This window comes from Aptenodytes patagonicus, chromosome 3 (genome assembly GCF_965638725.1).
Source record: "Aptenodytes patagonicus chromosome 3, bAptPat1.pri.cur, whole genome shotgun sequence".
Classification (NCBI taxonomy): domain Eukaryota; kingdom Metazoa; phylum Chordata; class Aves; order Sphenisciformes; family Spheniscidae; genus Aptenodytes; species Aptenodytes patagonicus.
This window is the reverse complement of record NC_134951.1, coordinates 16,254,103-16,276,204: the sequence shown is the minus strand read 5'-3', so window position 1 is coordinate 16,276,204 and position 22,102 is coordinate 16,254,103.

Below are 22,102 nucleotides of genomic sequence, written 5' to 3'. Positions count from 1 at the left end.
TTCCCTTCTTGGCAGAAGAGACTTGTGATTGCATTTGCTATGGCAGGTCAGGAACAGTCAGATGATACCACCTGACCAGGTTAATTGATGCTCATAGCTAAATGGGCTCAGCTTCCTTGGGATCTGCTCTGCTTGGTTCCAAGGGTAGTTTTGACGCAGAGGACCTAATACAGAGGTACAAAAGGTATTTATGAAAAGAATAAGGCATGTAGCTGAGGTAATAGACATGGGCACACATTATCTCCTGACCTGCCCACTGAAATCTAGGGGTGCTTCAGGACCTTTGCTAGTTGTTTTGTGTGGGATTTCTGCTTGGCCGAGGTGGCAATTTTTTTTTTTTTTTCATGGTTGGAAAACACTGGAAAGATATTAATAGATGATCTCTAAGTAGTTCTGTTTCCCTCTTTGGATTTTCCATGTATGATGAAGCAATTCAAACTAAAAAAAAAGGGATATCAAAATAAACATCTTTTGTACTGGCTTGATATGATCATATCTAGATTAAACTGTGAGTGAACCAAGTCTGACTGTAGTTACTTGTCCAAGTTGCAGAACAGTCCTATCTCATGAAAAGACTGTTAGAAGCATGGAAGAGGTATTGTAATGCAGTACAGAAATACACTGGTAAAACTGCATAAAGAAATCAGTATCTGCTTTCAGTAGCAATATAGCCTTGAACCACATTAGGTAGCAGAAAGCTGGAAAGCTTTGTGGCTCAACAGTAAAATGTGCCTACTAAAAAAGCACAGACAGATAACTGTTTCAGCATCATAATGTCTTTGGAAGAACTGCTTTCCATCAATGACCATCAAATGAATGCTAGATTGCAGTGTGTTTTACCCTTTACAGGTCTGGGCTACAACCTCCTCCTTCTTTTAAGGAACCACCGCAATTGGAGCCACACCTTAACATGGACTTTCACAGATCTGATTCTTAGTGTGAAATACTGCAGTATTCTTCTAGAAAAGAAGACTTGATTTATATTATCTGTTTCTTACTTCCAGCCTTAAAAAAATATTGCTTGAACAAGGCTAAAAAAAAAAAAAAAAGGAAAAAAAAAGGAAAAAGAAAAGAAAAAATTGTGCTCATTTCCAAAGAGGCTGTTTCCAAACTTCCCTTTCCAGCTCCTTCCTGTATCCATAGAGGATTTTATATGCATTTTGCATCTCCTCATTTACAATAAAACATTGCTTTTGACAGAAACTTGAATGCCTATCAATCAGTTTGATTATTGACATAGATTATTTGGAGTTGTTAATCAGAACACCTGTTTTATCAAAACCAAGCTGGTATGCTTTCTTCAGCAGTGGCCTGAGCCTTTGTGGTACTAACTTCTGATTAACACCAATTGGAGTTGCCAGTGGCCAGTGACTCACTGGCTTGAATCCTCATTTATTCTAAACTCAATTGGAGAGTGATCTGCTTTCTCCTCTCACTCTTTCAGGCTCCAACTGGACATTTAGATCATTTGACCTAATAGGAAAATAATTTAGAAATGCTGAATGTACCTTTTGTCCATCCCTTTTTTCATTCCTAGTCTTGTACCTCTTCAGGGACATGTAGGTTTGAAGGAAATAGAGTATGTTGGAGTTGACAGTCCTCACTCCATTGACAAAAGTATGAAATTCCAGTAGCAGCATGAGCGTAAGGTTGGGCACGTGCAGTTCTAGTAAAGTACAGCTAGTGCTTAAATCCTCACCAAGCAATTGGACACCTTCCTCTGTATATGCTGCTTTCGGAGACATACTCATATTTCATGCATTTTGCCTAGCACTTTTTAAAGGGATGACAGTGAAGTTCATTGCTTTGCTAGCTACCCACTCTCAAACCTACCAAGCATTAAAAGAAATCTCTTAATTCTGTTGTAAAGTTCTGGGCCAGAGCACCTGGGATCCGGGAATTATCGCTGAGAACAGCATCTTGCTAATGACATCATGGTGAGAACCTCACACTCACGGAGAGTCACTAGCCACTCATGAAACCAATAAAACCAGACAGCATCTCTTACATTTTCTGGCACAACCTTGACTCAGGATGCAAAAGAATAGTTAAAATAGTTTTGCAGCTTGTGCTTCCAAGTTGTTTCTTTACAGACCCAAAAGCATATGCTAGACAGATGTTGTACTCAGTCTGATAAGTTTGCATATGGTATTGATGATCTGTAGATATCAGAAAATTCTTGGATTTATGTAAGTAGATATGTCCAAGTAAAGTCTGTGAATATTAAGGGAGTGTAATTCAGAACTGATGTAGCTTATGTGACTGGAATATTAGTATTCTGCTTTAGGCTTCAAATATGTAGGATATCAACAAGAAATAATTATTTTATCTGCATCTTTTTAGATGTCTCATTAAGATGCAGCAATTAAGCCCTATTTTCAGCAACATTTTTACAAAAAAGTCAGTAGCTTTAAAAAAATCTGTAATTTCTTCAGATTCTGTTTATTAATTACAGTGTTATAGCCATTGCCATTGCTTGGGATTGTACTTTATGGGATTTTGGGCAGAGGGGATAGAGTCTTCAATGGAAAACTGTACATTTTACTTTCAGAAGTATATGAGCCCTAGTACTAAAAAGGCACCTATTCTTATGATCTTCCAGAGGACAGTAACACTTCCATCTGTAAATATAATGAAGAAAAAGTCTGTAGGAAGTTTTTTAGCATGCTTATCAGAGACCTCTCATGTTACACTGTCTTGCAGTCTGAACAGCATGTGAAAATCCAATGTGGGAGTATAGGAATTAGTTCATGTAAGGATTTGATTATTCTAACACAGAGTTTCCATAAATTCTACTGTAATGCTCCCTTAATTTTTATTTGTCACAAAAATGTACTAAATGTAACAAATTTTAAGTTTGTTTTGAAAATATCCCTGTTGGTTACATTAAAGCTGAAAGAATGTCTTGCTCTTACCAAATACTATGGTTTTCCTTCCAATAGATCAAAACAATGGTGAGCAAAACCTGAAGCACAGATTGAGTGCAAAGTATCTTCTTTTAAACAGTACTTGCCATTTCAACGAGTCACTTCCGAGACAGGCAACTTCAACCCTTCTCACACAAAGTCTCTTGGGGACAGGAGCGTTACAGAGCTGTAAGGGACTAACATCGTTCTGATTCTCATGGTCTGCTGGACGGGTAATAGCTACTTGGATTATTACCCTCATCTTACCAATGGGTACTGGAAGCCTGTCAAGCACTTTCAGCCCATGTGCTTTTGAGGAGCTTGACCCAGGGTCTGCCAGGATGTTTGGAGCAGAATATACTTGACTTTTAAATTAGCCAGTTAGTCTTCAGAAGAAGTCTTGAAGTTAACACAGGGCTAAAATCCCAGCTGTATCCAGCTTCCAGAGAGTGAAGTGCTATAGCTACAGTTCTCCTCTGGAGTTCATCACTCCTTAAGGATATGAAGCAGCTCTGTAATGTGCATCAGATGTTAATGGTTAGCTGAGGACTGCCCAGAGAGGACTGCAGGAATGTGCTGTGCTCCAGCAGTGGCTGGAGCCCTGATACTTTTTCCAGTCCCTGACCTGCCTGTCTAGGCTTTCTGCCATATAGCTGCTGCCACTGCACATACATAAGCTGGCCATGCGTGTGTGGGTGAAGCACCCTGCTTCATTTTAGCAAAGATAAAATACATTGACACTTAAAACATGCAGCTCAGTACTCCTTAAGGCATTTTCCTTGACTTTGACCCATACAGAGAAATTCCTCAGGCCGCTTTCATTTTACTATTGTGGTTTCACACCTCTGCCCAACAGCAATGAAATTAAAAACAATTAAAGTAGAAATATTAAGAGAGGGGTGAATAATTCACAATGAAAGATGGACCTGCCAAAACTAGTCTGTCCCTCTGTTCATGGAAAGTCTGCAGGCTGGTTGTAATTTCCAAACATTTATTTATGACTTTGGTTTGCCTGATATTCTCCTGAGAATTTATTTTTACACTGTAGGCGGTATCACACAGAATTTGCTTCAAGTACTTGAACTGAAAAGCTGAGCTGTGTTAGTTAATTGTGGTTGCTCATATGTAGTTACATGAGATGGCAGGAGTTCAACAGCAGTGAAAGCAGACGAGAACCGGAAAAGATTGCCTTGGGATGAAGTCTCTCTGGGATGGGCTGGTGAACTGCATACATGGAATTATTCTAGATTTTCTAAAAACTGTTTGGTTTGTAGGAATCATAGAATCATAGAATGGTTTGGGGTGGAAGGGACCTTTAAAGATCATCTAAGAAATGTAAGCTTCACCTAGTGTAAAATGAGGACAGGACCAGGCTATTGCAAAATCTATTGGCTACATGCAGAGAGTAAATGCAGTTTTCTGTAGCTATTTTTCCAGAAAATAATTATTTTTATATGGGAGGTCTTATTCTTTCTAATGGATTTGTTTGTGGGACACTGTCAGATCATCTGAGTTTAACTGCTCTTAAGCTAGGGCTATAATAAGATGTTTTAGGACAACACCTGTTGTCTCAGGTGTAGGTGCATCTAACACAAATTCATTTTCACATTTGTGCAAATCCCTCTCAAACACGTTTGGGAGTATTTGCTTAGCTTCTCTGTTTTTCTTACAGGAGGAACATTTGCCTCATATGTTGCTGCCACTGATTCCTATTTGAGGCCAAATTATTTTTAGTGGGGATAAATCTTTTATGGAACTAAATTTTTTATTAGTCTAAATACAAAATATTTATGTTCCATTACATATTTACAATCATATTCATGAAAAAATAATGGTCATCCTAAAGAAGTATTTCCATGGGAATTATTAAAAAAAAAAAAAAAAAGAAAGAAAAAGACTTTTCCACTGCAACTTTTTCCCTACAATAAATTAATCACTTGTAGGTAAGAATTTACGTGAGGCAGTTAGCAAGCAATAGATAAGCACTTGCCACTTTTAAGTCCTGCTTTGAAATTCACATTATGTCAGATATGATCATAGAGACTAACTTTTTCCTAGCCTTCTTCACCAGCAAATTTTTAAGATAAATAATTACTGCTTGTCATTCTATGTCTACTGTCGGAGTGAAGCTGGTGCTAAATTCTGTACCAGACATCTTCAAATATCTGCAACATTTCATTAGAGGTTGAGCCAAATTAATTTCTGGAGCAACACTATTGAAATTCTGGTCAATGAGCCAAGCAAAGCACATAAGCAAGTGTTTAAGCAGTGGGGATAATCCTGGGAGTTCAATGGGACTATTATCATTGTGCAAGTTAAATATGTGCTTACTTGGCTGGATAGGGGCCTTAACACTGTGTATCTCAATGCACAGCATCTATGGGCCTGAAAGCCAGCTGAAGTTAATAGAAGGGCAGTCTCTGACTTTGAGAGATTTTGAGCCAGCCCATGAATGACCTAGTGTCATTCATGGTGTCTAGTAGATCACAGCAATTGACTCAATTGGATGATGAATAAAATGGTTCCCCAAATCTGCAAATTGCCCATTTTCCTCTAGCTCTCCTTTTTTGTCACAGGATAGTGCTCATTGCCTGTGACCACTCCAAGATCACCCCATTCAGCCTGAAGAATTGACCTAGCTCAAAAATTGAGGTTGGTAGCCTCAGGTTGGTTTTCCATGTAGTACATAAGATGATTTTCTGGACTGCAGGAAGTTTCTAGCTATGACATTTTTCTCTTCTGGGTAAGAGGCATGTATGTGTGGGGTAAATCTTTTCTCTCTCAATGAGCCAGTTACTCAAAGGAGCATTTCCCCGACTAGTATTTGTAATATTATTTTTCATAACACACCAAGAAATCCTTTGTCAAGCAATTGTTTTCTGTTTTAAATTAGAAATGCAAAGCATAAAAAAAAAAAAAAAGACAAAAAAGGGGAAAAAAAGAGAGAAATTTGCTTAGGGGGCTGGAGGGGAGAGAAAAGAAAAGTTGGGCTGAATATGTTATGTGGTAAGTTTCCCAAATAATTTTTGCATTAGATTTGCTAAACATTTCTTTTAATCTGATGGCAGGTCACAAGTTCTTTTTCTCCTTTGTGTGCCACTGGGACACACTATCCCAGCATAATGGTTTTGTGTTGTAAGGGGATTAGGTGAATACACACATAAGCGTGTGTTCAGAGCTTCCTGGCAACACGCACTCAGAGCACTTGCTGCCTCTTCATTGGCACTTGGAAAGTGCAAGTTCCTGAGAATTCACCTAATCAGACCTGGAGCCGTATAAATCTCATTCATCTCAGAGATTTGCAATCAACTTATAATCGTTTCTCTCTACCTTCAGAAAAATGACTCGAAGATGCTTTTGTTCTGACTCTCCTTCAAGTGCAGGAACTTGAGTCATGGCTGTTTAGAACTGCAGGGCCGCAGGTTGTGTCCTTGTGTTCTCAGTGTATCCATATGATTCTGATTTTTTTTCATGGTGTCAGAATGAGAGCAAAGAAGAGGTCAGTCCCTTTGTGACAGGGCTGTTGTTTCCAAGTGAGATACATACATGTAGCCTTTATATCTAATTTAAGTCATGAAATGTTCATCATCTTTTGGGTTTCCTAGAATATCTTGCTTTCCATCTGTCTGTGCTTTCTCTTGGGACACAACTATGTGCTTATATCCTCATGTAAGAGGTGAATTTGCTTTCATAAAGGAATAAAATGGGCTGGAGCCCTCTTTGAAGGAGCAACAAACAGAATTGAGAAGGAGGTTCTGTGAGGTGTTAAGAGCAGCTAATAATAGCTTCTTTTTCAGCATAAAACAGTCCCCAAAACCTAGTTTTAAGAATATCTAGAAAGTCTGTTTTGAATTTTCTGTTTAGGTACACTCGCTAATTTACAAACCTGAAGACATGCGGTTATAGGGACCAGGAGGTAGTTAGGGAGGTTGGGATTTAGAAAGTTTTTCAACACAACAGCCTCATCTGGGACAGATAGGAATCTGCCCTGTGGGTTTTGACAAAGGTAGGCTCTGATGGGTTCATTTGATCCCCAGCACTCAGTGTGACTAAACACTCCAGGGTTTGTTTCAGCTATTGGAAGAACCCTGCAGAAAATGGACATTCAGGTATGCCTTCAGGAATCACTTGGATCTGGGCAATCTGGCTGAGTTCAGCTTCATTCAGTGGTCGGGAGATTGCCTCTAACACAATAGTTGTCTATGCAATAGCTCTAAAAGTCCCATAAGGACACTGTCCCCTTGTCCCCACCAACCAGACCTGTCAACTCTTTTCAGTCTTCCACTCCCACAGTTTTCTCCCTCTTCATGTTCCCTTCCCACCTAGGAAGCCTTTAGTGGCCAAGATGTCTCTGCTGGTTTCTGAACCTCTGTGGTGGCCCAGCTGGTCTCCCTGATCTGTTATGTGTTGCAACCACTTCAGCCTGTGTACAGTCACAGGGTGTGAAACTGTGGCTCAGAATCTTCTCATGAAAAGACACCCGTAGCCTTTCCTCACCAAATGACTCAAATCTGTCATTCTTCTGCCATATTACTCACCATGCCAGATGCCTCTTCCTCTTATCTGACCTGAGCCAGCACCTTCCTGCTCACCAGGAAAGAAGTTCCTTGAGAGAGGTCCCTGTGGCAAGAGTGTGTGGAGGGCCATACTGCTCTGTGGAAAGTGTATGGTTTTGGAAAGAAGGTTCCCATGGAAATCCCCTGTTAAATTTTCCTTCAGGTTGTCCCAGAACTGAAATGAACCTCAGACTATTTCTTACAGAATTCTCTTTCCTGAAATTTGAGCTTATTAAAATGTTGCCTGAGATACCAGTAACTGGCTCAGTCTTTGCTGCAGGGGCTTTTGCTTTGCCCCTGCTGAGGCTTTCAAACAGTGTAATTTTCTTCCTCTTTAACTTAGGGGTCTCTGTCCCTGAGCTATTCTCTCCACCCCCAGCCTCTTCTGCAGCAAATCCCAGGGCTTTCTACCTGAAGTCAGCTAATAGCCGAGTTTTGTATTCTCATCAGGAAGGAGCAGTGTGATTAATTCTCCAGTGTCTCTTCTGTTCCTCTGAGCCCTGTTTCCTTACAGGGAATCTGTAATGGAGCAGGGCAAGAGCTAGCACCGAAATCCCTTTTCCTTAAAATAGACATATCACCTGCTCTACCTTCACATTATGGAATAAGCCATGATGAGAGCAAAATATGCAATGCTCTCTCATCATTGACTTGCAGTCTGGCTTTTGTCATCTTGCAAAAGGCGGAGACAGTCTATAATAAAGAAGATGTGATTCAAGAAGGATGTGGGCAAAATACTACAATTAAACAGGTAAAATCAGCCGTATAAATATATCTTCCAAGGCAGCACTCCCTGAAAAGATTTTAATTCATAGTCTGTCAGAAAGGAAGTACAAATCAAAAGCTTTTAGAGGTGGATGCCTCTTAGTACAAAAGGGGGCCATTCACATGCTGTGATGGGGAGCATACGCACCACATCCAGTAGCACCTGTAAAGGTTATTGTACCCTGTAATGCCTTGATAAATCTAAATACCATACCCTCATAGAAGCAAGGAAGAGACTGAGGAGCTGCAAAGTTTTGATTTGCCTTGGGGAGCTCCCTATTTCTCTCTGTTGGCTCCAGAGGAAAGCTGAACTGAGATACCTCCTTGCTTCGATCAGGTGTCTGAAGTAAGTGAAACTGACCCAGGTCAGGAGGGTGCAGGGGAAGGGAGACCACCAGAGCATGGTCTTCTCCTGCAACTCCTCACAGTCCCTGATTTGTGCTGGGAGATTCAGTCCTACATCTCATCTCCCATGCTGGCTGTTAACATGTTTTATGGTTTGGAAACAGCCATCGCAGGAAAAGGTTAGAGCCTCTCAAGGCCATTTAGTTCCTTCTTCAGAAAGAGCAAGTTCTTGTTCCTTCAAAGTTTGTTCTTTGGGTTTTCATGCTTAGATCTGTGATCCCCAAACTGAAAATCCATGTCACACAGAGAAGCTGACTGTTTTAATGGAAGTACATTATATGCCCTTAAGTAAAGGAGAAGTGTCTATCTGTAAGAAACACTTCATTTTCTCCAGCTGGCAACAAAAGTTAAGAGGGTTGCCTTCTGATTAGGAACAGATGATACACAAGCTCTGGGAATGCAAGTGGTATGATTTGAGCTCACTATATGTGTATCGGACTCTTTGGAAGGTGTATGTTTGTATCTTTTATTAGTTAACTTTACAGAGAAAAAGTGTTGAGCCGTCCTGGCATTTCCTGTGACAACACTTCCATCTGTGTGTACTTTGAGCACTGAGGAATCGTCGTGCTTGGAAGGTCATGGCAATGTAAAGGCAGAAACTTGGGGCTTATCTATCACTTTAAACTGAAGTAAATGCAGCGAGTGAAGACATCGGTTAGTTCAGCAAAATCCTAGCAATGACCAACAATGCTACCCTATAAAAATTGGCCCAGTTCCCAGTGTGGATTGTGGCAGGCTTAAGCACTGACAAAAGATGCCGGAGGTTGTGCGCTCTTTTTTGCGCCTTTTTTCTCCCCAAAATAGTGCAAATGCCTATTGTCTCCAGTAAAGTCAAAGGAACTTCTTTCACTTTTGATCTTATAGAGCTTGCTGCTGTGAATGCTTATGCACATTCTCATCCTTAACTTCATTACTGCGTGTACTGGAGCAATGCATCGATGTGAATTTTTCTAAGTAAGTCTGGAATTTCAGACAAATACTTCTGTGCGTTTCTTCAGAGGCTGAGTGGTTCCAGAAAGATCAGTAGGTCTGTATGTTACATAAAGATACAGCCTTTCCAAAGTTGGAGTAACGCTACCAGTCAACACGAGTGTCTAGCTTGTGATATGTGGAAGTAAATTATATTTTCCCCCTAGAATTCTGTCTTTCAAACTTCAAGACTGTAAAAAATACAGAAGTCCAGTTATAAAGAATTAAATAGAGCAGGAAGGCTCTTCATTGTACATTAAGTAAAAAGTCAGAGAGAAGTTCCTGGTGACTGTCAGGATAAATATTTCTGAATATTCCATACATGTGCGTTACTCATAAATTCACTTTGAACCATATGCATAAGAATGATTTTAAAATTACATTTAAAAAATTGTTTACTGAGTTTTATACAAGAAGCCTACCATTGAGGAAATAACTCTATCACAGAGTTTAAAATAGCATGTGGAGAGGGGTGCAGGGAGGAAAGAGGACTTAAACTACTTCTCAGAGAGCAGGACTGTAGCAATCACAGTATAATAGATTATTCTTTCTTATAATACAGCAAGTGATATCAGGGTTTAATATATAGCCTAAATGGATGTTGACTTGAATAGTTATATACTCAACTTCTTGTGCCAGAGATTTAATCTAGTTAGGGCTGCTTTTATATAAAAGTGACTTGTTTGCTTTCTCTAGGATATTTTCACTCTTTTATGTGAAGTTTTACATGTCTGGAGGATTAAAATTGCTGCAGTGTTTTTGGGAAATAATGACTACTAAAAACTCTAAAGTAGTTGGGTCACTAGAGGAAAAAATGTGTTACAAAGGGATTTGAGCTATGAAAATGAATAGATATAACTGAAAAGGTAAGCAAGAAGGATAGTGTAGTTCTTCTCTGGTTCCTTCTAATGAGGGAGCTTCAGGATGCTAAACATTTATGAGCTTTTAGTTTTAATTTTAACTATGTTTTAATATGCTTTTCATTGTTTTTATACAATGATTTAAAATAGTACTAATACTTTTACTTCCCTTTACTGAAAACCTTTTATTCTTACCTTAGATGAATGAACTAGCTGTGCAAAAGTTGAATTTTTTAACTGTTAAAGAAGAGAAAAGTGATAATAAAATATAACAAGCTGACTACACCTAACAGCAAAAGTGAAATCCTGGCTGGAGAGGTGACGGCAGACTCCTCACTGACTTCTCCATGGCCAGGATTTCTTCCTTGCAATTTGTTTTAATCCCAACTTGTGGTACAAAAAAATTCCTTTAACATCTCTACTCTGTAATATTGGCCCATGTGTTTTCCCTGTTGTTTGAAGGCATACATTTATTGCTTGCATATATGCCAGACTGAGCACCAGCCCAGCAAAGCATGTAAACCCATATGTAGCATTGTTTTTATTGTAGCATGTGCATTTTGCTCAACTTACTTAGTAGCTTTCTCCACTTCCTGGATTCAGGCAGTTATGCAAAAATGCTCATTTGTTTTTTCCAAAGATGAATAGACCTATTTTAGTCAAGAAAACACAAGGAAAATCTTGATAGTTCTAAAAGGTAGTAGATAAAGAATATACAAACTGTATTACTTTAAAAAATGTACATAGGTACATATGGGTACCTATGTATGTATTTACATCTTTTAAGCTAGACTCATTGCTTTAGGGGAAGGAGATCAGGGGGAAAAATAGGCTGACTCATGATCTGAGTCCTGGTTAATAGCTTGAAGGAAGCATATTATAATCTCAGTGGGAATGCCTATGCTGTTATGTTAGCTCCTTCATGTTTCCACAGCCTGTATATTGCCTTCCACCCTGTTCAGTGCTGGGGTGAGGTAACTGATCCTTCAGGCATAGACTGGGAAAACTTTTGCTCTGAGATCAAACTCAGCCCTTACAGGCAGTATGGGTGCAACTGGGGTCACGTGCTGTTCAAACTCAAGCTCACTGTCAGGCCTTGTAAAGAAGAAAGGAATAGGAAAAGCTATTAAATCTTGCATGTGTACTGTTTGGGGAAGGGATGTTTGGGTTAGCTTTATTGGCTTTTTACCCAGGAGTTCCCGTGAGCAAGCTCTGTTTCCCCTGAGCAGGTAACAGGACCAGAACAAGAAGGAAATCTGCTCCTTTGAAATAGCACTTGTAGTGGTTTAACCCCAGCTGGCAACTAAGCACCACACAGCCGCTCGCTCACTCCCCCGCGATGGGATGGGAGAGAGAATTGGAAAAGTAAAAGTGAGAAAACTCGTGGATTGAGATAAAGACAGTTTAATAGGCAAAGCAAAAGTTGCACATGCAAGCAAAGCAAAACAAGGAATTCATCCACCACTTCCCATGGGCAGGCAGGTGTTCAGCCATCCCCAGGAAAGCAGGGCTCCATCACGCGTAATGGTTACTTGGGAAGACAAACGCCATCACTCCAAACGTCCCCCCCTTCCTTCTTCTTCCCCCAGCTTTATATGCTGAACATGATGTCACATGGTATGGGATATCCCTTTGGCCAGTTGGGTCAGCTGTCCCGGCGGTGTCCCCTCCCAACTTCTTGTGCCCCCCCAGCCTACTCGCTGGTGGGGTGGTGTGAGGAGCAGAAAAGGCCTTGACTCTGTGTAAGCACTGCTCAGCAGTAATGAAAACATCCCTGTGCTATCAACACTGTTTCCAGCACAAATCAAAAACATAGCCCCATACTAGCTGCTATGAAGAAAATTAACTCTATCCCAGTCAAAACCACCACAGCACTGTAACCAGAACTAGTTTAGCCAACCAAAGTGTCTTAATCCTTTGTAAAATTACCAAAGGGATTGAATAAGACTATGAAAATTAAAAGCAATGTTGTTTAGCTGAAAACACAAGCTAATCTAATCTTTTTGGATAAGACAGATAAATCCCAGTAATTTAGCTATCATATTGGATACGTAATTATTGGCATCAGGCTATAGCACAATTAGATTAGGACTTTGCTTCCTGCCTTTTCCAGAATATTTGGTAATGAAGCTAAAGAGAATTTGTGTGTGACTGCCTCCCCTTATAAGAAAGCCATACAAATCAACTACTTGGCTTTGTGATTAAATGGTTAGATGGAAAATGGATGAAGATAGCTGAATTTATACACATTCCCTTATTTCTTTTATCTTGGTTTACTTTATTAACACAAGCCTATTTGGAGCACCCTGATTTTCCATCTGGCATTTCATAGCTGCAGTAAATCACTAACCAAGTAGCTGGTTGCCCACTGTTCTGGGCAATGGGGATAACAGCCTTGTTTTACACCTATTCTGAGTACGTCCACCTCCCTTGTAAAGCACTGGGTCTGTCCAGCTTCTCGCCTGAGGAGAAGCTGAAGAGGAGGAAGCACAGCAAAACCCTTCCTCCCTGCAAGCCTGTGGTCCCTGCTTGCCGTGGCACTGGCATACCCACTGCTGGCTGGTTCAGAGGAGACAGCTGCTCCCTGACAGAAGCTAGAGCAAACTCTGAACAGCTCAGAAGACCCTGCAGTGTACCAAAGAGTCAGTATTTTCTTTTTCGTTCTCTCTTTATAGCTATATATTAGAACTTGGGGAACTCAGCACCACTGATAATAAAGGCTTGGTAGAGCTGCCTTTAGGCTTAGCTTTGAATGACAGTTTTATCTTTGCTGCTACTGCCTTGTCACCATCTGCTGTGTTTGCACTCAGTTGTCAGCTGGGACTTGTGCAGGTGCACGCTGCAATCCTCTTGCCTTCACATAGCAGTTTGCATATTAAGGGCTGCCAGTCTGAATGTTAAGGTAGGTGGAATAGTGTTGCAATTAGTACAACCCTTGATCAGCATCCCCGTGTGCAGCACTCCATTGTTTGAAATGGAACTGAAGTAAAATCATGATGTTGAACACATAACTTCACTCAGACCTTTAGCTATATGCTGCATGCATTGCCTTCCTGCTGTAAAAGCAATCCGTTTGAAAGTGAAATAGGACCCTAAGACAGCTCAGCTGTGGTCAGTAAGACCCCAAGAAACTCTCTGTTCCTGTTTGCTGGATGACCTTTGGCAAGTCAAGCTGACCTTTTTTTGAACCTAAGTTTTTCTATCTATAAAATAGAGACAGAGAAACCTGCCCTTCTTTCCAGCTCTAAGGGGGTAAAATGTTTTTTGTAAGAGCTCGATGCTTTTTACTATTACAAGCTATCACTTGGGAACATGCACTCAGAGGTAGGTCAGACTCCTCACTCCAAAAGGCAAGAAGGCGTAGGGAGCCCAGGGCTGGAAGGGAGCTGGATGCTGAGGGGCTGAGGAGGTGAGGTGCAAGCTCTCGGCAAAGGGGAGGAAAGAAGAGTTAGCTACACCCTCTGCTGAAAGAAATGGGAAGGCTTTTACTGATTCTGACCTCTCCTTGGGCAACGGGAGCTCTCGCCTCCTTCTCTTTCCCCTCCTGTCCTTTCTTTCTACTCAGGCTTGCCTGTGGAGGCTGCAGTAGATTAAGATTAAAAAGGAAAAACAAGCTGTAAGGCACCTGATGTGGTAGCAGCAAGTATTTTGACATTTGAAGAATGCCAGCAGGCAGCCAGGCTAGTCACTGGTGAAGACAGGGACGGAGTGAATGCCCTGTCCCCTTTTGTGCTGCGTGTGACAGCCAGTAACCTGGAAAAGGGCTGTCATTAGCAATGGGCACTGCAAGAGTCAGAGATGATCACAGGACACTATTCCCTATTACGCACATCTCTTCCTGCACTAGAGGATATGATTTGTCATCCCCACAATGAGGAATGGTGCCTTTAAATTCTGCTATAACCTAAATATTTCTTGGTAACAAGTGTTGACCCAAATTCTCATTTAAGGAGCCCCAAAAAATCATAATCAAAACATGTTTGGAACCAGAATTTGAGTTTGAACTTCTCCCTATTTATTGCTCTATAGAAACACTCACATTAGGATTTTACTAACAGAAGGAGGTAGAAATAAGAATTGTTTAAACAGGCTTTTAGCACTATGGGATCCCTAACTTTCTCTTGCAGCAATTCAGCTTGCTCCCTATCTTCAAGGCTTGCTTACTGACAACACATGCTGGTTAATTTAGTGGGCAGTTTGCTAATATCAGGACATAAAGCTACTGCCTACAAGTTCTTTATGAATATTTCCACTTCTAATAGTCTTTACCAAATACACTGGGTGCAAAGTTTATAATGCAGTAGCTGCAAACACGATGGTCTGACACAGCTATTACTTCAACATCCATATGTTTTGCCATAGATGTTTACCAATAGCTCAAGCAGAGAACCCAGAGTAGCAATTAAAATAATCCATCCTTGTAATTTAAAGCTTCCTGCGTAAGGAAGTGGAGAAGCATTATTGTCTCCGGATTTAAGCCTGCTGAAGACTTTCAGATTGTGAATTCAGGAACCTGAGGGAGGGCAGAAAATTTGAGTAAGCACATTACCACTTCCTCTGGAGGAGTTGGTTGCTGTTCCAGTGGTATTGTAACCACTAAACGTCACAGTGATGTCTCTGGTCCAGCTCAGCACTGCTCCGCAAACTCATCTTTTTAGGGTCACTGACTCAGCTTTATGAGTAGCTGGTGTACCTTTTTTGAGTTCAGTAGGAAACTCAACTATATATTCAGGGTATCTTATAAATAACTCCCTGCCCTCCACACAGCTGACACAAAAAGAGGTTTTAATTTCTCATTTTGGTAATGATTTACAGCTGTTGTTCCATTGGGCTTATGAAACATTATATATATGCTTCAATGAATGTTTCATATGTGTATATTTATATATAAACAGTGAAAAATTACTTCTGAGAGTCACTTGCAAAACCACCATATTTTATGCAAAAAACCATGTCTTGCAGATACACTAAACAGTTCTTGCTGCTATCACAATTAAGCAGAGCAATTCTCATTCTTCCCTCTCTCTTTCTACATATATATATATATCTCAGTAATGAGGATAGAGCTATGATTCAGGATGACAATTTTTAGATAGGAGAGCTATTTTTCAGTGGCTGATTTAGGGCCTATGAACGGCTGTTTATTCTGGAAAATGCTTTGCTATATTTCCTTTTAGAAAAAAAAGTAAGATTATAAAAGTTTAGGAATTTTTTTTTCTAATTTAAATTTAGATTTTCTAATCTTGACAATATGCTTGCCCAGTTCTTAGGGTTTTGGTTTTTAGTTTGGGTTTTTTTTTTCTTCATTGTCATAAAATAATCCAGATTTTTTCTTTGTCTCAGCATTTCAACTGGAAAATGAAAGGTGGATGAAAAGGCAAGAAACCAAGTGAAATTCTCCCCTGCTGGAACCAGGGCTGTGACCTCAGATCTGCTGTGTGAAATGAGGCAAGTCAATTGGCCTGTGCCTCAGCTTGCCAGTCTGTAAATGGGGGCTATAACTGCTTTTCAGTGAGATCCTTTGAGATTCACATCTGAAAAGCACTAAGCATGATTAATATCCAAGCATGTGATGTCTGACATGCAAAAATACCATGTTGTTTAATCACTGGTGCCTTATCGATGTTCTTTGACATAAAGACAGCAGCTGGGTCTCTTCAAAACAATCCCAAAAAGTCTAATCACTAATGATTTACTTGCTATTCTCAAGAGGTGAGAATACTCTTATGCAAGTAACTACACAGGGACTAAGAATTTGAACAGTGATGTGATCAAGATTCATCTGCATGATTGCAAACACTTTAAAATTATTTTTCAAATATTTATTTTATATGAAAATTAAATTAAAAATTCTTAAAGCCTGGTATTTGAGATCATGATATTTTTAAAATGTCTAGTGGGAGTTAAAGGAAGTCTAGGAGTGTGGAATGCTTAATACTAAAAAGAAGAGAAATTGGCTTGTCCTTTTATTGCTTGCTCTCACCCTCCCACTTAACAGGGAGAGAGGAGGTCATGAAGGATCCTGAAATGATCAGTCACTTTCTGCGTCAAGGGCAGTCCTGTGCCTCCCTGCCCATCACCCACTACTGGCTCCCACAAGTGCTAATAGTAATTAAATGGAGCAGCCAGTGCGAGTAATAACATTAAGGAACGAAGAAAAATCAGTTCAGTGGGTGTAGACTGGTTAGTTCTCTTTTGATTAAGAACTTCTCCTTGGCTGTGTACACCTCTTTTCTCTTTAAAGGACTAGCTCTCTCTGCTGACCCTGGTGACATTTTCAGTCCTACCTTTCTTGCTCACCCATTTTCTGTTTTTAGTATCTCCACCTATTTGTGTGAGTCAAGCAGGAAGGAAGATACTACAGCGAGTTGTATGAAATTCTAGACTTACTAATACCTTCGATATAATTTATAATTCACGAAGAAACTGATGTGCGTTGCAGACGGACTAGATGATTGTTGTAGGTCCCTTCCAACTGAACTATTCTGTTCTGTTCTGTTTGATTCTATTCTTTCTGCTGCAGCTGAATGGGAAAGCTGGGCTTGGTAATGCGATAACCCTGTTCAGGAAGGGATTTAAGCATAGGTACGTATATTTTAAAGCATATGTACAGCCTTGTGGATGGCAGTGAGTACCTGTAATTCCTCCTTGGCCTTCAGTGGAGCTTGCTGCTTCTGCACATGCTTAAGTGTCTTTTAGTGATACTGATACTCCTTGTGATAAGATTAGAGTATGTGATTGATGGTTTTTTTTGGTGTTGGTTTTTTTTTTCAATTGTCAGCTGCTCCAGTTTTTCTTCTAAAACATTAACATTCCCTACATTTTTTCGTCTTTCACTTCATACTCTTCCCCTAGTGCCCGTGCCGTCTGTCTGAGCGAGGAACACCTCCTTTCAACCTGACTTCCGTTTCAACTCAGCAGGCACCGCAATCTTTTTCTTGGCTCCTGGTATCTCATCTAATCAGACACCATGCTTTTATGCTGGCTCCCTGCATCTGTACTAGGTATTTTGTTAGACTATCAGGCAGAACTGAAAGCTTCCAGCTTGCCTACCTACTTGTCTGCCAAATTGGAGAGAGGGGAGGAGAGAAGGGAGGGTGGGGAGAGAGAGACAGTGAGAGCCCTTTAGTGTGAGTCATCTCTAACTTCAGTCCTTTCCCTACTCCTATGGAAGTGCTACTTGGTATCTCTAGTGTGCATGAAGATTCAGCACTTTGCCTGCACAGAGAGAATTCCCAGACCCTTTGACAATATCTTATTCTTAAACAGCAGATATGTCTTAATGGTGAATTGCAGGCAGTTTAAAATAAAATGAAAAAAATCTCTATCTCAGCAGGCTGAGTCAGCTCTTAGTACATAACTCTTGCAGCTAATACCAAAACAATAGAGGAAAGACAACTTCATCTCTAATAAAACTTTCAATTTTAGTAAGGGAGTCTGGTGGTTTAGTAATACAAGGAAAGGATCACAAATTTCATCTGCATTTATGTTCCACTTTTCACTACTGTATATCTAGTTTCAGTTACTGCACACTGGAACAACAAAAAGTTCTCACACTACTCTGATGGTTTAGGATCTTCTAAGTTGCATGGAATAAGTCAAAATGGTGACCAAGGCATGCTTGGCCAGGATTGCTGGTCAGCACATAGCAGCAGTGAATAACACAATCTTTACATAAGTAAAGATGACAAGAGGTGATAGTGTTATGCTCATGTAAAGTAGCACCTTGACTAGAATGTGGGTTCAGTTCCAAAAATAGCATAGAAGAAGTACAGAAACTAAATGATGAATGAGAACAGAGAACAGTCGGGGGCCCAGGTAGATCTGATGGAGAAACTAGGGGGTCTGCTGCATATCTTGCTTCATAGTCATTACCCTCCTGCCTTCTTCCCCTTCAGTGCCACTTTGCAGGGAAGCGTACGTCTCCCCTTCTCACCACAGCTGCGTCTGCCTTCTGTCCTTGCACACACTGGATGGAGTTAGACGTTTATCGGGAAGAATTACAGTCCAGAGCAGCCATTGCATGACATACTCAAAAGCCACAAGAGACCATTTTCTGTTGAGTGTTGACATCTCAAATTCTTTACCCCACAGCTGCTGTTACATATAGTTAAAATAAGCCACAAATCAGCTCATAACACACATGAAAAGCTGCTGAAAATAGCTAATATGCTCTGTGGTGATATACATCACCCACTGATTTGTTTAAGACAGTACAGGTCAACAACACAGGTTTGGTTTTATCTGGTTTGGAGTTTTACTTTTGTAAAATCATTTTTAAGAAGATAAAAAGTATTTCTCTAAGCTGGTCTGAGTCTTTCAGGGTTCATGGAGAAATGCACGCTCCAGTTTACATAATTCCCTGGCCCTTTGCTACCTACTTGTTCTGGTTGAAGTGAATAAGTTAAACTTTAATGTGATTATGTGGTCAGATAATAATACAGAGCTCTTCATCCAATTAAATTGCTCTGCAAGGTGTGTAGTATCTGATAAACCACAGACACTACAGCAAAGAAAGAAACCCTTGTTTTCTCTTTCCCTTTTTTTGTTCTCTGTCAGTTGGCCTTTGTTTCCATTTTATGTCATGGGATTATGTTAAGCAGTTTACGCCTCTTGCTTATTTTTGCTGGGAAACCACCACTTAATCCTGATTCCTTTTCTTTGTGCATGTTTGTCACTGCAATAGACTTTTGCTCTTCCCTTGTATCTACTGCAGCATTTCAGGTCAGTTCTTTCTCCAGTTTCTTTACTTGGTGCCAAGTGCTGTATCACTTTCTCTTCTCAGCAACCTGGTAAAGCTGATTCCCTTCTGCTTACCCTTGTATAAACCTGGAGCATTTCAGGTACAAGCAGTGAACCTGTGCCAGGGCAGAACAATGCAGATACTGGTGCGGTGGGATGATACAAATTATAAATCAACATAAAAGTGGCCTTTGCCATCATGTGGCAGCTACAAACATGTAGACACAATAACTTCACACAATAACTTCAACCAAGGTTGTATTTGCTGCAGATTCAATGTGACCAGGAGCAAACTTTATACTAATATATGGTATTTCCTTAATGCAAGATGTCCATCACTTTGTACAAGATAAAAAATATTGGACTTCATTCTGATGGACAAAAAAAGTGTAATCTCTGGCCTAAAGACATGATATTTGCCTATGTACAAGTTACCATTTTCTCCCACATGTTAATTTGTGTGAGCAGAATGTAGCACAAACTATAATTAATATATCTGAAGCTTTAAGAATTGTCAGTTTCCCGAAAACTGAAATTATTGCTGGTGTAGTGAAAACATCATCTTCGTGTAGGCAGTACTAAAAAATGATGGGGGGAATTGTTTACAGCCTTCCTCCCAAGAATCTGAAAAGTGATGACTCCTTAAAATCCAGAAAATTGGTTGCTTTAATAATAAGTCATTTAAAAGACAAATGAAAACAGTGATGTGCTTGAAGTCAATGACAGGACACTTTTAAAAAACATACAAGGAAAGAAATCTATTGTGAGATACTTCTATATTCTAATTTAAATCATTAATAACAAGTCTGCAGAAGACATAACAAGTTGTGGTAAATCATGAGGACAGTCTAATGGTACACAGTGGTGTGAGTTACCTACTTAGATGTTTGCAGGCTGACAGCCAGAGTAGTACAACTGGGAGCACAGACTGAAAATTGTATCAGCAGACTGTATCCACAGATAGATATTGATGTACTTTATATTCTTCTTTTTTTTTTTTTTTAAGTCAGTAAAAGAGAACAACGCCTTCATGGATAACCACCTCTCTGAGCTCCGTGTTCAAGGCTTATCATGAAAGACTAATGTTGTCTTGGGATGTATGGACAAGACAGTATTAAGTAAGAGAAAAATGATCTTGTCTCTGTACTTAGCACTGTGTGTGTCAGGTGGACAGCACAAAAGGGTACTGGTGTTCAATCCAGATGTTAGGTGACGGTGAATAAATAGAGGAAAAACTGTTCTGAGGCAGTGTTGTATTCTCTGACATTGTTAAAATGAGATTTACATACATTTCTGTCTTTGAATTCAACTCTAGGCAAAACCCTGTCATCTGTTATGCTAAGTATTGGGCTGGATAGCCTTTTGCGTGTTAAATTCCCCTGTTCTTTCCTGCTTTTACTTTGAAACCTTTACTTAGTCTTTTTACTGTTTTCTCCCTTTGTAACTACAGGGGATGCAGTTCTTCCTCCACAGTAATATTTCACACCTGAGTCTTCTCTGCTGCTACTGTCAAGCAGCCCTGTAGAAATCACCAAGTCTTGTTTAGGGGACAAGGGGTTAAGCATTGCTTTAGGTATGCCCACAGCACTTACAGCTCTAAATAAAGATATGGTTATAATCAAATCTTATGCTTCAGGGCTTTTATGACTGCCTGTAAGAATGGAGAAGAATCTTTTCTTTTTTTTTTTCCCCTTCTGTTTCCTTAAGAACAACTGACCATTTTTATTTCAGGGTTTTGCTTAGCTTGTCTCCTGCCTTCCTCTCCAAAACTGATGAGGAGGGCCATTTGTTGAGGATGAAAATGGTGCAAGAGCAAGCAGAGGTCAGGGTAGAAATGGGAAGCCTGTTCCAGAGGTGAATACGCTGGTGAGCTTTCTTCGCACACTTAAAATCTAGCCAAACACCAACTTCGGGGAAAAATACAGATTTTGCAGCTGGGAAGAACAGCTGTCGTGATGGTTTTTGATTTTGTTTTTCTGTCAGTGGTGTGGATTAGTATCTTCTGGGCATGCCCTCAGTTATGAGCTGAATTGTCTTCCCTGTCCTCTGCCTGTGGAGCAGAACTGTTTATTCCCCTGAGGACAGAAATAATCCTTCTGTCCTTTAGCCTAACAGTGTAGTTCAATGACACTGTTAATCAGGGGTACCTGTTTTCATGCAGCTAAGCATTGCATCGGTTTAACTGTACCTGAAAAGGTAACCTAAGTATTAAAAAAGGAGAGAAATGTAATAGCCTGTATTATTCAGGAAGTCAAAATAGATGATACCAAGGTGTCTCCTGTCTTTAAGCTCCGTGAAATAAAGAAATAGCAAGTCATCCCTCAGTTTTTTTGACAGTTTCTGAATATACTTAATTTTGTCTTTAACCCTGAACTGGTTCATTTATTATTTCTTTTTCAATATCACAGCTTGAAGCTATATGGCTGGTTCTTTCTTTTTCAGTCTGTTCTTTTCATTAAGTGCATGTCCAGATTACTCTTTCATGCCTCATTTAACGTGGCTTGCTGTACAAAGATATCAAGTGTTTCGTTAGCTAGTTTACTCATCCTGCTGCACTGCAGGTTTTCTGAGGCTTTTCTCTGCACTGACTCTCTGCATGTTTCCCTTTGTTTCGTTGCAGCACCACGGATGCTGTCTCGACTGAACATGGTCCTTACAAATCGTTTTGATCTCTCCATTTAACATTTGTATGTTAAAAGTGACATGGTTTAAAAAAGAGTGCATGGAATAAAACTATAATTTCTTTCTGATACGAAGACATGGCAGCTAAAGGATGAGTATTAGGATTACACGCCTTTACCCCATGTGATGGTAAGCATGTGAGGTGCCGGGAGGGCAGCCAGGCTGCGGCCAGTGCAGAGCAGCAAGCCATGCAACCTGCTTGGGACCCTGGTTCAGG